The sequence below is a fragment of the Rhinopithecus bieti genome, unplaced genomic scaffold (genome assembly GCF_001698545.2).
Source record: "Rhinopithecus bieti isolate Rb0 unplaced genomic scaffold, ASM169854v2 scaffold_42039, whole genome shotgun sequence".
In the NCBI taxonomy this organism is placed as follows: domain Eukaryota; kingdom Metazoa; phylum Chordata; class Mammalia; order Primates; family Cercopithecidae; genus Rhinopithecus; species Rhinopithecus bieti.
The window spans coordinates 1,597,198-1,614,666 of NW_016818642.1; the positions used below are offsets into that span (position 1 = coordinate 1,597,198).

Here is a 17,469-nt window from a genome sequence, read left to right on the forward strand (position 1 = left end):
AAAATAGCCAGGGAAAGACAGTGTATTGCCCACTGCATTCCAGCACTCTGGGGGCTGAGGCGGGCGGATGATGAGGTCAGGAGCTCAAGACCAACCTGACTAACATGGTGAAACCCCGTCTCTACTAAAAATACAAAACTTAGCTGGGCGTGGTGGCACATACCTATAGTCCCAGCTACTCGGGAGGCTGAGGAAGGAAAATCACTTGAAACTGGGAGGTGGAGGTTGCAGTGAGCCGAGATCCCTCCACTGCATAACAGCCTGGGTGACAGAGCAAGACTCCGTCTCTGAAATAAATAAATAAATAAAAATATTTTATTATTGTTTTTGAGCCATTAGAAAAAAAAGAAAAAAATGTATTTGTGTGTGTGTGTGTGTGTGTGTAACAACATTTTAAAAGTGCTGAACAGGCCGGGTATGGTGGCTCACATCGATAATCCCAGCACTCTGGGAGACCAAGACAGGTGAACCCCTTGAGACCAGGAGTTCAAAATCGGCCTGGGAAACATAGTCAGACCCTGTCTCTATTATTTTTAAAAAGTTAAAAAAAAAAAAAAAACTTTAAAAAGTGCTGAATAAAAAAGGGTGTCACCAAAAGACAAAACAAAAAAAAAAGAGGTGTCACCTCAAAATTCAATGAAAATATTCTTCAGGAATAAAGATGAAATAAAGACATGCTTAGATACAAGGAAACTAAGAGAATTTGTTGCAAACAAAACTCCTCTGAATAAATTGCCAAGGAAGTTCAGATATAAGAGAAATTATATCAGAAGAAAGCTAGGAACATAAGAAATGAATGAAGAACAATAAAAAGGGTAAATACCCGAGTAAATAGTATGTACCAGGGTAAATAGAATATTCTTTTCCTCTTGAGTTTTTGGTTTTGTTTTTTGTTTTTTGAGGCAGAGTCTCGCACTGTTGCCCAGGCTGGAGGGCAGTGTCACAATCTCGGCTCACTGCAACCTCCACCTCCCTGGTTCAAGGGATTCTGCTGCCTCAGCCTCCTGAGTAGCTGGGACTACAGGCACGCACCACCACCCTAGCTAATTTTTGTATTTTTAGTAGGGACGGGTTTTCACCATGTGGGCAGGATGCTCCCGATCTTCTGACCTCGTGATCTACTCCCCTCGGCCTCCCAAAGGTGTGAGCCACTGCACCTGGTCTGAGTTTGTTAAAAATATATTTCACCGTTGAAAACAAAAATTAAGGCAGCTGGATCACGAGGTGAGGAGTTTGAGACCAGCCTGGCCAACATAGTGAAACCCTGTTTCTACTAAAAATACAAAAATTAGCCAGGCATGGTGGCGCGAGTCTGTAGTCCCAGCTACTTGGGAGGCTGAGGCAGAATCACTTGAACCTGGGAGGCAGAGGTTGTGGTGAGCCGAGATCGGCCCACTGCATTCCAGCCTGGACAACAGAGTGAGACTCCATATCAAAAAAAGAAAACAAAAATTATACTACTGGGTGGATACAGTGGCTCATGCCTGTAATCCAAGCACTTTGGAAGGCTGAGGTGGGCAAATCATTTGGGGTCAGGAGTTCGAGACTAGCCAGGCCAACATAGTGAATCCCCATCTCTACTAAAAATACAAAAATTTGCTGGACATGGTAGCGCCTGTAATCCCAGCTACTCCAGAGGCTGAGGCAGGAGAATCGCTTGAACCCAGGAGGTGGAGGTTGCAGTGAGCCAAAATTGTACCACTGCACTAGAGCCTGGACAACAGAGCAAGACTCCATCTCAAAGATAAATAAATAAAAATTTGGCCGGGCCCAGTGGCTCATGCCTGTAATCCCAGCACTTTGGGAGGCCAAGGCGGGCAGATCACCTGAGGTCAAGAGATCGAGGCCATCCTGGTCAACATGGTGAAACCCCGTCTCTACTAAAAATACAAAAATTAGCTGGGTGTGGTGGCGTGAGCCTGTAGTCCCAGCTACTTGGGAGACTGAGGCAGAAGAATCACTTGAACCCGGGAGGCAGAAGTTTCAGTGAGCCGAGATCATACTACTGCACTCCAGCCTGGCGACAGAGCGAGAATCCATCTCAAAAATAAATAAATAAGTAGCCGGGCGCGGTGGCTCAAGCCTGTAATCCCAGCACTTTGGGAGGCCGAGACGGGCGGATCACGAGGTCAGGAGATCGAGACCATCCTGGCTAACACGGTGAAACCCCGTCTCTACTAAAAACTACAAAAAACTAGCCAGGCGACGTGGCGGCGCCTGTAGTCCCAGCTACTTGGGAGACTGAGGCAGAAGAATCACTTGAACCCGGGAGGCAGAAGTTTCAGTGAGCCGAGATCATACTACTGCACTCCAGCCTGGCGACAGAGCGAGAATCCATCTCAAAAATAAATAAATAAGTAAAAATTATTCATGAGATAGCTTTTACTTTGCTATTTATTCATTTTTATTTATTTTAGAGATGGAGGTCTTGCTATGTTGCCCAGGGCAGTCTCGAACTCCTATCAATCCTTCCTCCTTGGTCTCCCAGAGCGCTGGGATTACAGTTTTGAGCCACATTCCTTCCAGCTTACTGTGCTATTTAAAGGTTTCCAATGCTACCGTATCCTGCTGATCAAAAGCTCTAACTTGAAAAAAAAAATCTACCTCGCATATCAATATACTTATATCTATCTATCTATCTATCTATCTGTCTATCTATCTATCTAAAACTATGAGTAAAACCAAATGGGTAACCACGTTTAATGCTACTTTACTGGATAATGTCATTTGATACTGAAAAGTTTTAAACCTGGTGTTCAGGAGAGAAGCCTTAGTATAAACACACGATTGTGTCCGGTGATTTGTCATTTTACAAATCCCACACTAGATGGCAGATTTTAAACAGGATTTTCTGGGTCACAAATTAGGAAAAAATGGCTAGGCACTGTGGCTCACACCTGTGATCCCAGTACTTTGGGAGGTGCAGGGGGGCAGATCACCTGAGGATAGGAGTTCAAGACCAGCTTGGCCAACATGGTGAAACCCCGTCTCTACTAAAAATACAAAAATTAGCTGGGCAAATACAAAAAAAAATCCCAGCTACTCAGGAGGCTGAGGCACAAGAATTGCTTGAACCCAGGAGGCAGAGGTTTCAGGGAGCAGAGATTGAACCACTGCACTCCAGTTTAGGTGACGGAGTGAGATTCTGTCTCAACATAGTAACAAATAGGAAAAAATATGTGTGTGTGTGTGTGTGTGTGTGTGTGTCTATATATATATGCAAAGGAAAAAATCCAGGTGTGGAGGCTCATGGCTGTAATCCCAGCACTTTGGGAGGCTGAGGTGGGAGAACAAATTAAGCCCAGGGTTTCGAGACCAGCCAGGGCAACATGGGGAAACCCCATTTCTACAAAAAATATAAAAAATAGCTGGACGGCCGGGTGTGGTAGCTCATGCCTGTAATCCCAGCACTTTGGTGGATCACCTGAGGTCAGGAGTTCAAGACCAACCTGGCCATCATGGTGAAACCCCATCTCTCAAAAAAAAAAAAAAAAAATTAGTCGGGCTTGGTGGCGTGTGACTATAGTCCCAGCTACCCAGGAGGCTGAGGCAGGAGAATTGCTTGAACCAAGATCGTGCCACTGCAGTTCAGCCTGGGCGACAGAGCAAGACTCCATCTAAAAATAAGTAAATAAATAAATTAGCTGGGTGTGGTGGTGCCCACCTGTGGTCCCAGCTACTCCAGGGTGCTGAGGCAGGAGGATCACCTGAGCCTTGGGAGGTCGAGCTCCAGCGAACTGTCATCTCACCTTTGCCCTCCAGCTTGGGGGACAGAGTGAAGACCTGTCACCCAGGCTGGAGTGCAGTGGCACAGTTTCTGCTAACTGCAAACTTCGCCTCCCAGGTTCAAGTGATTCTCCTGCCTCAGCCTCCCAAGTAGCTGGGATTACAAGCATGTGCCACCACGCCTGGCTAATTTTGTATTTTTAGTAGAGACGGGGTTTCTCCATGTTGGTCAGGCCAGTCTCAAACTTCTGACCTCAGGTGATCCATCCGCCTTGGTCTCCCAAAGAGCTGGGATTACAGGCGTGAGCCGCCGGGCCCGGCCAGCATCTGTTTTTTACTTTAGTTTAGTTTTTGAGATGGAGTTTTGGTCTTATTGCCCAGGCTGGAGTGCAATGGCACGATCTCCCTCACTGCAGCCTTTGCCTCCCCGGTTCAAACGATTCCCATGCCTCAGCCTCCCGAGTAGGTGGAATTACAGGTGCCTGCCACCATACCTGGCGAATTGTTGGTATTTTTAGTAGAGATGGGGTTTTGCCATGTTGGCCAGGCTCCGAACTCCTGAACTCAGGTGATCCGCCTGCCTTGGCCTCCCAAAGTGCTGGGATTACAAACCAGCATCTGTTACTTTATGACTTTTTAACGGTCATTCTGACTGGTGTGAGTTGGTATCTCATTGTGGTTTGCATTTCTTTAATGATTAGTGATGCTGAACATTTTTTCTTGTTGGCCAAGTGTATGTCTTCTTTTGAAAATTACCTGTTCGTGTCCTTAGCTCACCCTTTTTTTTTTTTGAGATGAAGTCTCACTCTTGTCCCCCAGGTTGGAGTGCAGTGGCGTGATCTAGGCTCACTGCAACCTTCATCTCTCGGGTTCAAGCGATTCGCCTGCCTCAGCCTCCCAAATAACTGGGATTACAGGCACCTGCCACCATGCCCAGCTAATTTTTGTATTTTTTTTTTTTTAGTAGAGATGGGGTTTCACCATGTTGGACAGGCTGGTCTTGAACTCCTGACCTCAGGTGATCCATCTGCCTCAGCCTCCCAAAGTGCTGGGATTACAGGTGTGAGCCACTGCACCCGACCGTCCTTTGCTCACTTTTTAATGGGATTGTTTGGTTTCTGGCTTGTTAATTTGTTTTTTTTGTTTTTTTTTTTTTTTTTGAGACGGAGTCTCGCTCTGTCGCCCGGGCTGGAGTGCAGTGGCCGGATCTCAGCTCACTGCAAGCTCCGCCTCCCGGGTTTTTTATGCCATTCTCCTGCCTCAGCCTCCCAAGCAGCTGGGACTACAGGCGCCAGCCACCTCGCCCGGCTAGCTTTTGTATTTTTAGTAGAGACCGGGTTTCACCATATTAGCCAGGATGGTCTCGATCTCCTGACCTCGTGATCCGCCCGTCTCGGCCTCCCAAAGTGCTGGGATTACAGGCTTGAGCCACCGCGCCCGGCCATGGCTGTTAATTTGTTTAAGTTCCTTATTGATTCTCGATATTAGACCTTGGTTGGATGCATAGTTTACAAATATTTTCTCCCAGTCTGTAGGTTGTCTTTTTATTCTGTTGATAGTTTCTTTTTTTCTTTTTTTTTTTTGAGACAGAGTCTTGCTCTGTCACCCAGGCTGGGGTGCAGTGGCATGATGTCCACTCACTGCAAGTTCCGCCCCACCGGGTTCATGCCATTCTCCTGCCTCAGCCTCCCCAGTAGCTGGGATTACAGGCGCCCACCACCACAACCAGCTAATGTTTTTGTATTTTTAGTAGAGATGGGGTTTCACCATGTTTGCGAGGATGGTCTCTATCTCCTGACCTCAGGTGATCTGCCCGCCTCAGCCTCCCAAAGTGCTAGGATTATAGGCGTGAGCCACTGCGCCTTACCAATAGTTTCTTTTACTGTGCAGAAGCTCTTTAGTTTAATTAGGTCCCATTTGTCAATTTTCTGTTTTACTTTAATTATATTATTTATTTTTAAAAAATAGAGACAGGATCTCGCTATGCTGCCCAGGCTGGTCCAGTGGGACTGAAACACTTTTTTTTTTTTTTTGAGACAGAATCTCACTCTGTCGCCCAGGCTGGAGTGTAGTGGTGTAATGTTGGCTCACTGCAACCTCTGCCTCCCAGGTTCAAGCAATACTTGTGCCTCAGCCTCCCAAGTAGCTAGGACTACAGGTGTGTGCCCCCATGCGCCGCTAATTTTGTATTTTTTATAGAGATGGGGTTTGGCCATGGTGGTCTGGTAGGTCTCAAACTCCTGGTCTCAAGTGATCCCCCAGCCTAGGCCTCTGAAAGCTCTGGGATTACAGGCGTGAGCCACTGCTCCTGGTGCATACTGACTTTGTATACTGATTTTGTATCCTGAAACTTTGCTGAAGTTCTTTATCAGATCTAGGAGCTTTGGGACAGAGCCTTCAGGGTTTTTTAGTTATAGAATCATATTGTCCACAACAGAGATAGTCTGACTTCCTAATTGAGGTTCCCAAACCTCAATTCTTGACTTCTGTGCACCCACAGGCTTAACACCATGTGGAAACTGCCAAGTCTTAGAGCTTCCACCCTCTGAAGGAACAGCCTGAGCTGTACCTTGGCCCCCTTTAGTCATGGCTGAAGTGTCTGGGATGCAGGGCAACAAGTCCCTAGGCTACACACAGCACAGGAACCCTGGGCCCAGCCCAGAAACACTTTTTCCTCTTAGGCCTCTGGACCTGTGATGGGAGGGGCTGCCATGAAGACCTCTGACATTCCCTGAAGACATTTTCCCCATCATCTTGGGGATTAACATTCAGCTCCTCATTAGTTATGCAAATTTCTGCATCCAGGTTGAGTTTCTCCTCAGAAAATGGGATTTTATTTTCTATTGCATTGTCAGGTTGCAATTTTCCAATCTTTCATGCTCTGCTTCCTTTATAAACCTGAATGCCTTTAACAGCACCCAAGTCACCACTTGAATGCTTTGATGCTTAGAAATTTCTTTCACCAGATACCCTAAGTCATCTCTGTCAAATTCAAAGTTCCACAAATCTCTAGGGCAGGGGTAAAATGCTGCCAGTCTCTTTGCTAAAACATAACAAGAGTCACCTTTGCTCCAGTTCCCAGCAAATTCCTCGTTTCCATCTGAGACCACCTTAGCCTGGACTTTATTGTCCATAATACTATCACCATTTTGGCCAAAGCCATTCAACAAGTCTCTAGGGAGTGCCAAACTTTCCCACATTTTCCTGTTTTCTTCTGAGCCCTTCAAACTGTTCCAATGTCTGTCTGTTACCCAGTTCCAAAGTTGCTTCCACATTTTTGGGTATCTACAGCAGTGCCCCACTCTACCAGTACCAGTTTAATGTATGAGTCCATTTTCATGCTGCTGATAAAGACATACCTGAGACTGGGAAGAAAAAGAGGTTTAATGAACTTACAGTTCCACATGGCTAAGGAGGCCTCGCAGTCTTGGCAGAAGGCAAGGAGGAGCAAGTCACGTCTCACGTGGATGGCGGCATGCAAAAAAGAGAGAGCTTGTGCAGGGAAACTCTGGTTTTTAAAACCATCAGATCTCATGAGACTCATTCACTATCAGGAGAACAGTGCAGGAAAGCCCTGATCCATAATTCAATCACCTCCCAACGGGTTCCTCCCATGACATGTGGGAATTATGGGAGTTACAGTTCAAGATGAGATTTGGGTGGGGACACAGCCAAAGCATATCGCTGCTGTCAAACAAAGCTGAGAGATTTAATTGGTATAGAAACAACAAACCCTTTTTAGATTCAGGCAGTTTATTACTGACAGAAATAGCAAGATTGGCAAAGGTGCCAGCACCCTGTGACCATTTTCCCACCAGACAACACCAAAACGAAAGAGACCAGGTGATAATGCAACATGGGTGATGGGAGCTCTGTTTCTGCAGAGCCAGTTTCACACTAAGCAGTTTGATGGGTTGCTGGGGGTGGGGTAGGGACAGGTATAGCCTCTTTGCCTAATTGTGCCCTAGCATTGCCCAGTCATTGCATAGGCTGCTGGAGCCATGAAGATTTGAACTTCGGAGCATCTCTTTGACCACCCATGAGAAACTGTTACAATAGCTGCAATGCAGAAATACCCAAACCCTATGAACTTGAGTGTGGTTGGAGTTGATGTGTTAGACAGACATATAGATCCCTCTGAAAAGTTGCGCAGCCACAGACTTAGCACAAATTGGGAACTACCTTCCATTGTGAAGTCTCTTATTCGTGCAAGAAACAACACATTTGTGTAAGAACATTCGGTAGTTGATCCTGTAGAGAAAACAATGGAACAGAAATCTACCAATATTTCATTTACAAACATATTTTAAGTAGGTGAGAGGTTTATATACAAGTCACATCCACAGGACCCAGAAAAAAACCTATTTTGACTCAGGAAGCCATAATCACTGTGAAAGGAGTCAGTCTCAGCAATTACTTTGCAGGACTGATGGCAAGTATGTTATCTCCAAATGCTAATAAAGGGCAAGAAACAGAGTGCAGGCCAGGCGTGGTGGCTCACGCCTGTAATCCCAGCATCTTGAAAGGCTGAGGCAGGTGGATCACCTGAAATCAGGAGTTCAAGACCAGCTTGACCAACATGGTGAAACCTCGTCTCTGCTAAAAAGACAAAAATCTGCCAGGCGTGGCGGAACATGCCTGTAATCCCAGCTACTCAGGAAGCTGAGGCAGGAGAATGACTTGAACTCAGGAGGCGGAGGTTGCAGTAAGCCAAGATCATGCCATTGCACTCCAGCCTGGGCAACAGAGTAAGACTCCATCTCAAAAAAAAAAAAAAAGGCCAGGTGCAGTGGCTCACACCTGTAATCCCAGCACTTTGGGAGGCTAAGACAGGTGAATCACCTGAGGTCGGGAGTTTGAGACCAGCCTGGCCAACATGGAGAAACCCCGTGTCTACGAAAAATACAAAAAATTAGCCGGGCATGGTGGCGGGCGCCTATAGTCCCAGCGATTCAGGAGGCTGAGGCAGGAGAATGCCATGAACCCAGGAGGCAGAGCTTGCAGTGAGCCAAGATCACACCACTGCACTCCAGCCTGGGCAACAGAGTGAGACTCCATCTCAAAAAAAAAAAAAAAACACACCCCCACAAAAAAAAAAAAAAAAGAAGAAGAAGAAGAAGAGGAAGGAGTGGGTAATATATAAATTAAATTCTGAGACTGGTCGGGCTGGCCGGGCACAGTGGCTCACATCTGTAATCCCATCAGTTTGGGAGGCTGAGGCGGGTAGATCACCTGAGGTCAGGAGTTTGCGACCAGCCTGTCTAACATGGAGAAACCCCATCTCTACTAACAATATAAAATCAACTGGGCATGGTGGCACATGCCTGTAATCTCAACTATTTGGTAGGCTGAGGCAGGAGAATCGCTTGAACCTGGGAGGCGGAGGTTGTAGTGAGCCTAGATCGTGCATTGCACTCCAGCCTGGGCGACAAGAGCAAAACTCTATCTCAAAAAAAAAAAAATTCTGAGACTGAAGAATTGATGGCCTTAGCAAGAGGAAGCATAAGGACTCTGATGGCAGCAGCAGCATATGTGGAGAAATGATAACGAAAGTTGCTCAGCAGTTTGAGGATTTCATGCTAAACGGTTTTATAGTAGTTTTATACCTTCAAGTATAGGAAAGAGGGGCATTTCAGGGTAGAAACTCTTCCATCTCACCATAGCCTCTGAGGAAGACAGGGAGATGGGAGAAATGGCCTCACAGTAGCTCCTCACAAGCCTCTCACTGTCTCATATTCTGGGAGCATCATGAGGCAGTTTACCAACACTTAGCTCAACTGAGGTTAAGTCCTTTCTATGTGGTCTATATGGATACATGCAAGGTCATTAGGACACCTCACAGAGCAGTTTCCCTACTACTGCACTTCCTGTCCTTTTTTTAAAAAATTAATTTATTTTTTTCTTTGAGATGGAGTCTTGCTGTGTCACCCAGGCTGGAATGTAGTGACATGATCTCAGCTCACTGCAACCTCCACCTCCCGGGTGCAAGTGATTCTCCTGCCTTAGCCTCCGGAGTAGCTGAGATTACAGGCATGCACCACCACACCTTGCTAATTTTTGTATTTTTAGTGGAGGTGGGGTTTCACCATGTCGGCCAGGCTGGTTTTGAACTCCTGACCTCAGGCCAACCTCAGCCTCCCTAAGTGGTGGGATTACAGATATGAGCCACTGTGCCCAGCGTGACCTTTTTTTTTTGAGATGGAGTGTCAGTCTGTTGCCCAGGCTGGAGTGCAGTGGCATGATCTCGGGTCACTGCAAGTTCTGCCTCCCAGGTTCATGCCATTCTTCTGCCTCAACCTCCCAAGTAGCTGGGACTACAGGCGCCCGCCACCACACCCAGCTAATTTTTTTGTATTTTTAGTAGAGATGGGGTTTCACCATGTTAGCCAGGATGGTCTTGATCTCCTGACCTCGTGATCTGCCCGCCTCAGCCTGCCAAAGTGCTGGGATTACAGGCGTGAGCCTCTGCGCCCGGCAGTGACCTTTTTTTTTAACAGCCAGTTAAGAACTCTTTTCAAAATACAGTCCACCCCATCAGATGCTTTAATTAAACAATTTTTTTTTTTTGGAGACAGGGTCTTGCTCTATTGGCCAGGCTGGAGTGCACTGGTGCAATCTGGCCCCCCGCAACCTCTGCCTCCCAAGTTCAAGTGCCAAGATTCTTGTGCCTCAGCCTCCCAAGTATCTGGGATTACAGGCACACGCCACCACTACTGGCTACTTTTTGTATTTTTAGTAGAGATGGGTTTTCACTGTGTTAGCCAGGCTGGTCTTAAACTCCTGCCCTCAGATGATCCACCTGCCCCAGCCTCCCAAAGTGCTGAGATTATAGGCATGAGCCACCCCGCCCAGCCTTATATAATTTTCTTAAATTTGTTCTAGGCAACATAGATCCAACAGTTAAATTTGGAGCAATCGCTAATTGAGAATTCTCAGATGAAGATTCCCTGCTGGTCAAGCTGAAGGTGGCTATAGCATTCTGCAGACAAGAGCTGAGAGAGATCAATGGTCCCTCCCTGGCTTTTGTCTTCCCCAGCGGCCAAAGTTGCTGCTGTCCTGCCACAGCCATGCTTGGCATGAGCAGTACCCCTGACAATTATGTCATCCTTTACCAGTCCTCCCCATGTCTCACTCACACCATATGCCCAAATTTGTTCCCAGGTGGCTCAGCAGTTTCTTCCTAACATAACTGGAGCCACCCTAAAACATCTCCCACCGCCTGACATGTGGGCCACACTAGGAACACTTTAGAGTTGTCATCTCATATTCATGATCCTTATCATCGTTATCTATAACTGCCCAAATCCAGAAAACTTAGCTGGACAGCAAAATAAACTCTATGTTAGAGTCTCCCATTCCCTGGCTCTTCTTTGCTGCTCACAAATTCCAGTGGCCCAGTTTCCCATGGGAGAGCTGGAAGAGCAGAGGATTGAGGAGGTTTAATTACATAGCTGATTTGCCAAGACTGGCCAGGTCCGGTGGCCTAACTTTGAGTCCCTGCATTCCCTTTGTTACTCAACTATGTAGTTAGCAGTTCAGGCACATGTGGTAGGTTCCCTTGGCCTCGTGTCCTAGAACTGCTAGAGCTAATTTGTGGGCCCAGTCTTGACTTGTAGATGGATTGCCATGCCCTGTGCAAAGGTGTATCCAGGTGGCTATGATCCTTACCTAGGAAGGTCAGGTCAAATCAGCTCATTGATTCCCTTGATGTTTATTCTCAAAGGACTTTTTTCCACAGGCATCACATGGGTCATGAATGGAAGACACGGGTCGTGTGTAATTTGTTGCCATAATGTTTGTCCCCACAAAGCTTGAGACTTGATCATCCAGTTTTTCCGCAACCAGCCACCAGACTATAATGTCCACTCATTGGTTAATGTCATCAGTCAATGAAAATAAAACAAGGTACATTTTGGAAGCCACTTTTAGAGCAAGCACCATAACTCACAATCTGCCCAGTGAGCAAGAGTTCCTTTTTCTGTGCATAGTTTTAAGCAGTTTTCTTTGAAGCTGCACAGCTGTAGTAGCCAAGTGCACCTCTGTATTTTTTTTTTTTTTTTTTTTTTTTTTCTGAGACGGAGTCTCGCTCTGTCGCCCAGGCTGGAGTGCAGTGGCTGGATCTCAGCTCACTGCAAGCTCCGCCTTCCGGGTTCACGCCATTCTCCTGCCTCAGCCTCCAGAGTAGCTGGGACTACAGGCGCCCGCCACCTCGCCCGGCTAATTTTTTGTATTTTTAGTAGAGACGGGGTTTCACCGTGGTAGCCAGGATGGTCTTGATCTCCTGACCTCGTGATCCGCCTGTCTCGGCCTCCCAAAGTGCTGGGATTACAGGCTTGAGCCACTGCGCCCGGCCGCACCTCTGTATTTAGGACCCCAAGACCGCTCCCAGGTTTGATTATCCACTGAAAGGACTGACAATAGTCGGCATACAGGCATACTCACAACTAAGATTTATTACAATGAAACGATACAAAACACAGTCTGCAAAGGGAAAAGGCATGTGGGCAAAGTATGGGGAATAATGTCTGCAAGATTGCAAGAGTCTTCTCCAGTGGAGTCACATAGGACAAGCTTAAGTCTCCCATCAACAATTTGCGGCCTTTTACTGTGGGCCCTCTCACTCTAGGTTCTCAGTCTAATCCAAATAAGACAGTTCAGTCCTTGGTTTCAGAGGCACTACCTGGGACAGTCAGTCCCAAACAGTTTTATTTACCTATGACATCAGCTTCATGAGTATGGACAGCATCTGTAGGCATTCTGCAGGAAAGTTCAGGTGGCAGGTTACTCACCCCCTCCTAGGCAGTGTGGTCAGGTTGAGCATAGGCTCAACAGTTAGTTTGAATTCCAAGCATTCACAGCAGCTTGAAAAGGCAGCACAATGGAGTTTTCTTTCAGGAAGGGGGAAGGCTTTGTTCTGAAAAACAAAGACCATTAACACCCTTCCCCATCCCATCTCTCCAGGTGCCCGTATTTTGTTTTTTCCCCCTCATTGTTACCAAATCAGTTGCGTCCCATTCAACAATCAAGACATTTAAAAAATCATCTCCTACTCTTTTTTTTTTTTTTTTTTTTTTTTGAGACAGAGTTTTGCTCTTGTCCAGGCTGCAGTGCAGTGGCACCATCTCGGCCCACCACAACCTCCGCCTCCTGGGTTCAAGTGATTCTCCTGCCTCAGCCTTCCAGAGTAGCTGGAATTACAGCCATGCGCCACCACGCCCAGCTAATTCTGTATTTTTAGTAGAAATGGGGTTTACTCCGTGTTGGTCAGGCTGGTCTCAAACTCCTGACCTCAGGTGATCCGCCCACCTTGGTCTCTCAAAGTGCTGGGATTACAGGCATAAACCACAAGGTGATCTGCCCACTTTGGCCTCCCAAAGTGCTGGGATTACAGGCATAAACCACTGCGCCCGCCATTAAAATCATCTCCTACTCTTATCCAGACTTTTCATCTGAAATGGTTGTATGCAACAGCCACAAAAGCATTTTCACAGAAAAACATTTTAATACAGTTTAACCAGAAAGACACATCATGTTCAGAATTATTCAGGAAGAAAAATCTTCACAAATTTTTAAACATTTAAAAATAGGGGCCCGGCGCGGTGGCTCAAGCTATAATTATCCCGCACTTTGGGAGGCCGAGACGGGCGAGCACGGGAGGTCAGGAGATGGAGACCATCCTGGCTAACACGGTGAAACCTCCGTCCTCTACTAAACAATACAAAAAACTAACCCGGCCGAAGGTGGCGGCCTGTAGTCCCAGCACTCGGGAAGGCTGAGGCAAGGAGAATGGCGTGAACCCGGAGCGGAGCTTGCAGTGAGCTGAGATCCGGCCATAAGCACTCAGCCTGGGTGACAGAGTGAGACTCCGTCTCAAAAAAAAAGAAAAAAAAAAAAATAGGGGCCGGGCTCAGTGGCTCATGCCTGTAATCCCAGCACTTGGGGAAGCTGAGGTGGGTGGATCACCTGAGGTCGGGGGGTCGAGACCAGCCAACATGGAGAAATCCCATCTCTACTAAAAATACAAAATTAGCCGGGCGTGGTGGCGCATGCCTGTAATCCCAGCTACTCGGGAGGCTGAGGCAGGAGAATCACTTGAACCCGGGAGGTGGAGGTTGCAGCGAGCCGAGATCGCGCCATTGCACTCCAGCCTGGGCAACAAGAACGAAACTCTGTCTCAAAAAAAAAAAAAATGGGTTTACATAACTTTCCACTCCTTTTTCATCCTGATCACTTATCCAGGTAGCAGCCTTGAAAAGATCAATCTCTTTCTGGGGACAGCTGCATTTAATCACTAAATTAAGGTGCCTTACTAAGTTGTGTTTGTCAGAGGCATTTGAACCAGACCAACTCCATCTTGAATAGGGGCTGGTAAAACAAGGCTGAGACCTACCGGGCTGCATTCTCAGACAGTTAACGCATTCTAAGTCACAGGATAACATAGGAGGTCAGCACAAGATATAGGTCATAAAGACCTTGCTGGTAAAACAGGCTGCAGTAAAGACGCCGGCTAAAACCCACCAAAACCAAGATGGCAATGAACGTGACCTCTGATCGTCCTCACTGCTACACTCTCACCAGTGCCATGACAGTTTACAAATGCCATGGCAACATCAGGAAGTTACCCTATATGGTCTAAAAAGGGGAAGCATAATCCACTCCTTGTTTAGCATATCATGAAGAAACAACCATAAAAATGGGCAACCAGCAGCCCTTGGGGCTGTTTATGGAGTAGCCATTATTTTATTCCTTTACTTTCTTAATAAACTTGCTTTCACTTTATGGACTCGCCCTCAATTCTTTCTTGCAGATCCAACAACCCTCTCTTGGGGTCTGGATCGGGACCCGTTTCCTGTAACATGTATACCAGGAGAACAGAACTAGAGACAAGGTATCAGTTCACTGTTGCAAACTGCATCTGATACCAAAAGCCAAATGCAAGAATCCAGCAGCAGTAAGATGGCCCTGAGACAGGGTCCAGAGTCTGATCTCTCAGTACTGGGTGGAAGGGTCACACTTGCCGAGATGTGCCCTCCCACAGTGTGCAGCTTTAGCAGGAATCATTACTTAGAAATGCAAACAGTCTCTGTAACAGAAACAAAGAGCCAATGAGCAGATCAATTTCAGATGGTCCCATCAGAAATAAGCCCTTTTCTGTAGGCAATTGTGACCCAGCTGGTCTGGCCAGCATCCGTGACGTTTTCCCAACTTTGTCTTTCGAGTCTTAAATCTGCAACTGTCCCAGAGCCTGAGTTTTGTTTTTTAAGCAGAGCAACTTTGTCAAATTTGGTTTGTCTTAGCTAGCTAACAGGCAAACCAGTCCAGAAAACTGGTCAGTTACAAACTTTCTCTGAAAATAAAACAAAACTGGATGAGGTCTCGTATCTTCTTTTATGTCCTTGGGGAGCGTGACCTTGTAACCCCGTGGTGGTACTTTCTTCTTCTTTTTTTTTTTTCGGAGACGAGTCTTACTCTATCACCCAGGCTGGAGTGCAATGGTGGGATCTCAGCTTACTGCGACCTCCGCCTCCCAGTTTCGATCTTTTCTCTGGCCTCAGCCTCCCCAGTAGCTGGGACTACAGGTGTGTGCCACCATGTCCAGCTAATTTTTGTATTTTTAGTAGAGACAGGGTTTCACAATGTTGGCCATACTGGTCTCGAACTCCTGACCTCAAATGATCCACTCATCTCGGCCTCCCAAGGTGCTGCAATTACAGGCGTGAGCCATCACACCCGGCCACCACGTGGTGGTACTTTCTTTTGGTCTCTGCCATTTTACAATAGTGGGCCAGGTTCAATCCTGGCTTAGGAAATGAGTACTTTCTGATTGATATCTGTGTGACCTTTACCATTTGTTGATTCTCTTCCCCTGTATGAACAATGTCTGGCTTCCCTTCTTAACCTTCTTAAATTTTCCTTTCTGGCTGGGTATGGTGGCTCACGCCTGTAATCCCAGTACTTTGGGAGGCTGGTCTCCAACTCCTGACCTCAGGTGATCCACCCGCGTTGGCCTCCCAAAGTGCTGGGATTACAGGCGTGAGCCACAACTCCCGGCCTCATTCTTTTTTTTTCTTTTTTTGAGATGGAGTCTTGCTCTGTCGCCCAGGCTGAAGTGCAGGTGCATGATCTCGGCTTACTGCAAGCTCCACCTCCCAGGTTCACGCCATTCTCCTGCCTCAGCCTCCCGAGTAGCTGGGACTACAGGTGACCGCCACCACGCCTGGCTAATTTTTTGTATTTTTAGTAGAGACGGGGTTTCACCATGTTAACCAGGATGGTCTCAATCTCCTGACCTCATGATCTGCCCACCTTGACCTCCCAAGTGCTGGGATTACAGATGTGAGCCACCATGCCCGACCCCGGCCTCATTCTTTGATCTATTTGATTTTAGGTGGTTTGGTTTATGGGGACCCTGGGTGAGAAGCATACTCCAAACTGTTGGTATTCTCCTCCTGATAGTAATAATAATAGTCTCCCTGGTGCACTGTATTCTCCCAAAGGTTTTAAATGTTTACATGCAGCCATCTCTAGAATGTCAAATGGTCTCTGTTCAACTAGAATGACGAGAGCTGAAAGAAGTGTGCGACCATGAGGACACCGTAACCTATAAATGACACACTGAGACTGGAAACCCAAAATGATGGTAACGGAAAGTGGTGCTAAGGCCCTAAGTTTTGGTCACACTGTTACCTAAGTGAGAATCTGACCAAAAAGGGGTAATTTTTTTAAACAAAATTATGGCAGGCCATTGTTTTGGACTGAGCTCATGTGCTAGGCCCCAACAGACCAAACCGAACAAAAATGGAGCTGCTCGTGTTAAATGTGACATAATCAAATTAAGACTTTAAGGAAACACATAGATCCTAGAACAGACCAGGTTTTGTTTATCTCCTGCAAACAGGATGTTCCAGCGTAAGGAGGTACCCTCTACTGAGTCCTTGTTCCCACCTTGCAAAGCCCACAGTGTTCTGCTTCCCAGTGAGTTTCAATACCAAATAAGTACATTTATGATGGTGATAGTGACATCAATGACTCAAGTTTTGGTCAATCTCTAAAAATTGAGAAAATGACCAAAAGGGTGTAATTGTTAAAGCGAACTAAAGATGGCCTGAGAAGGACTCTATACTTCTGTATTTGAGTCCTTGTGCAACCTACAAATTGCAACCTAACTAAACAGGTAGACAAGATTGAAAACTAGTCTTGGCCTATCTCAGCAACCACACTTCAACCACTTATACACTGTGGAGTGTTCAAACTGTGTTCAAATAAGACAAACGCGGAGCTGTAACCAATCCGCTTAAGGACCTCACCTCTGATTTCTGTAGTCACATCTCTTTTTTGTCTGTAAATTTGTTCTGACCATGAGGCATCCCTGGAGTCTCTCTGAATATCTGCTGTGATTCTGGGGACTACCCGATTCGTGAATCATTCATTGCTCAATTAAATTATTATTACTAGGGGCCGGGCGCGGTGGCTCAAGCCTGTAATCCCAGCACTTTGGGAGGCCGAGACGGGTGGATCACGAGGTCAGGAGATCAAGACTATCCTGGCTAACACGGTGAAACCCCGTCTCTACTAAAAAATACAAAAAAACTAGCCGGGCGAGGTGGCGGGCACCTGTAGTCCCAGCTACTCTGGAGGCTGAGGCTGGAGAATGGCGTAAACCTGGGAGGCGGAGCTTGCAGTGAGCTGAGATCCGGCCACTGCACTCCAGCCCGGGCCACAGAGCGAGACTCCGTCTCAAAA

General features: G+C 46.7%; 1 pseudogene; it reads left to right on the forward strand.

Annotated features, from left to right (window-relative positions):
• Positions 1-7,727: 7,727 nt before the first annotated feature.
• LOC108518732 (PRELI domain containing protein 3B-like) lies at positions 7,728-9,270 on the forward strand (annotated as a pseudogene).
• The last annotated feature ends 8,199 nt before the right edge of the window (positions 9,271-17,469 follow it).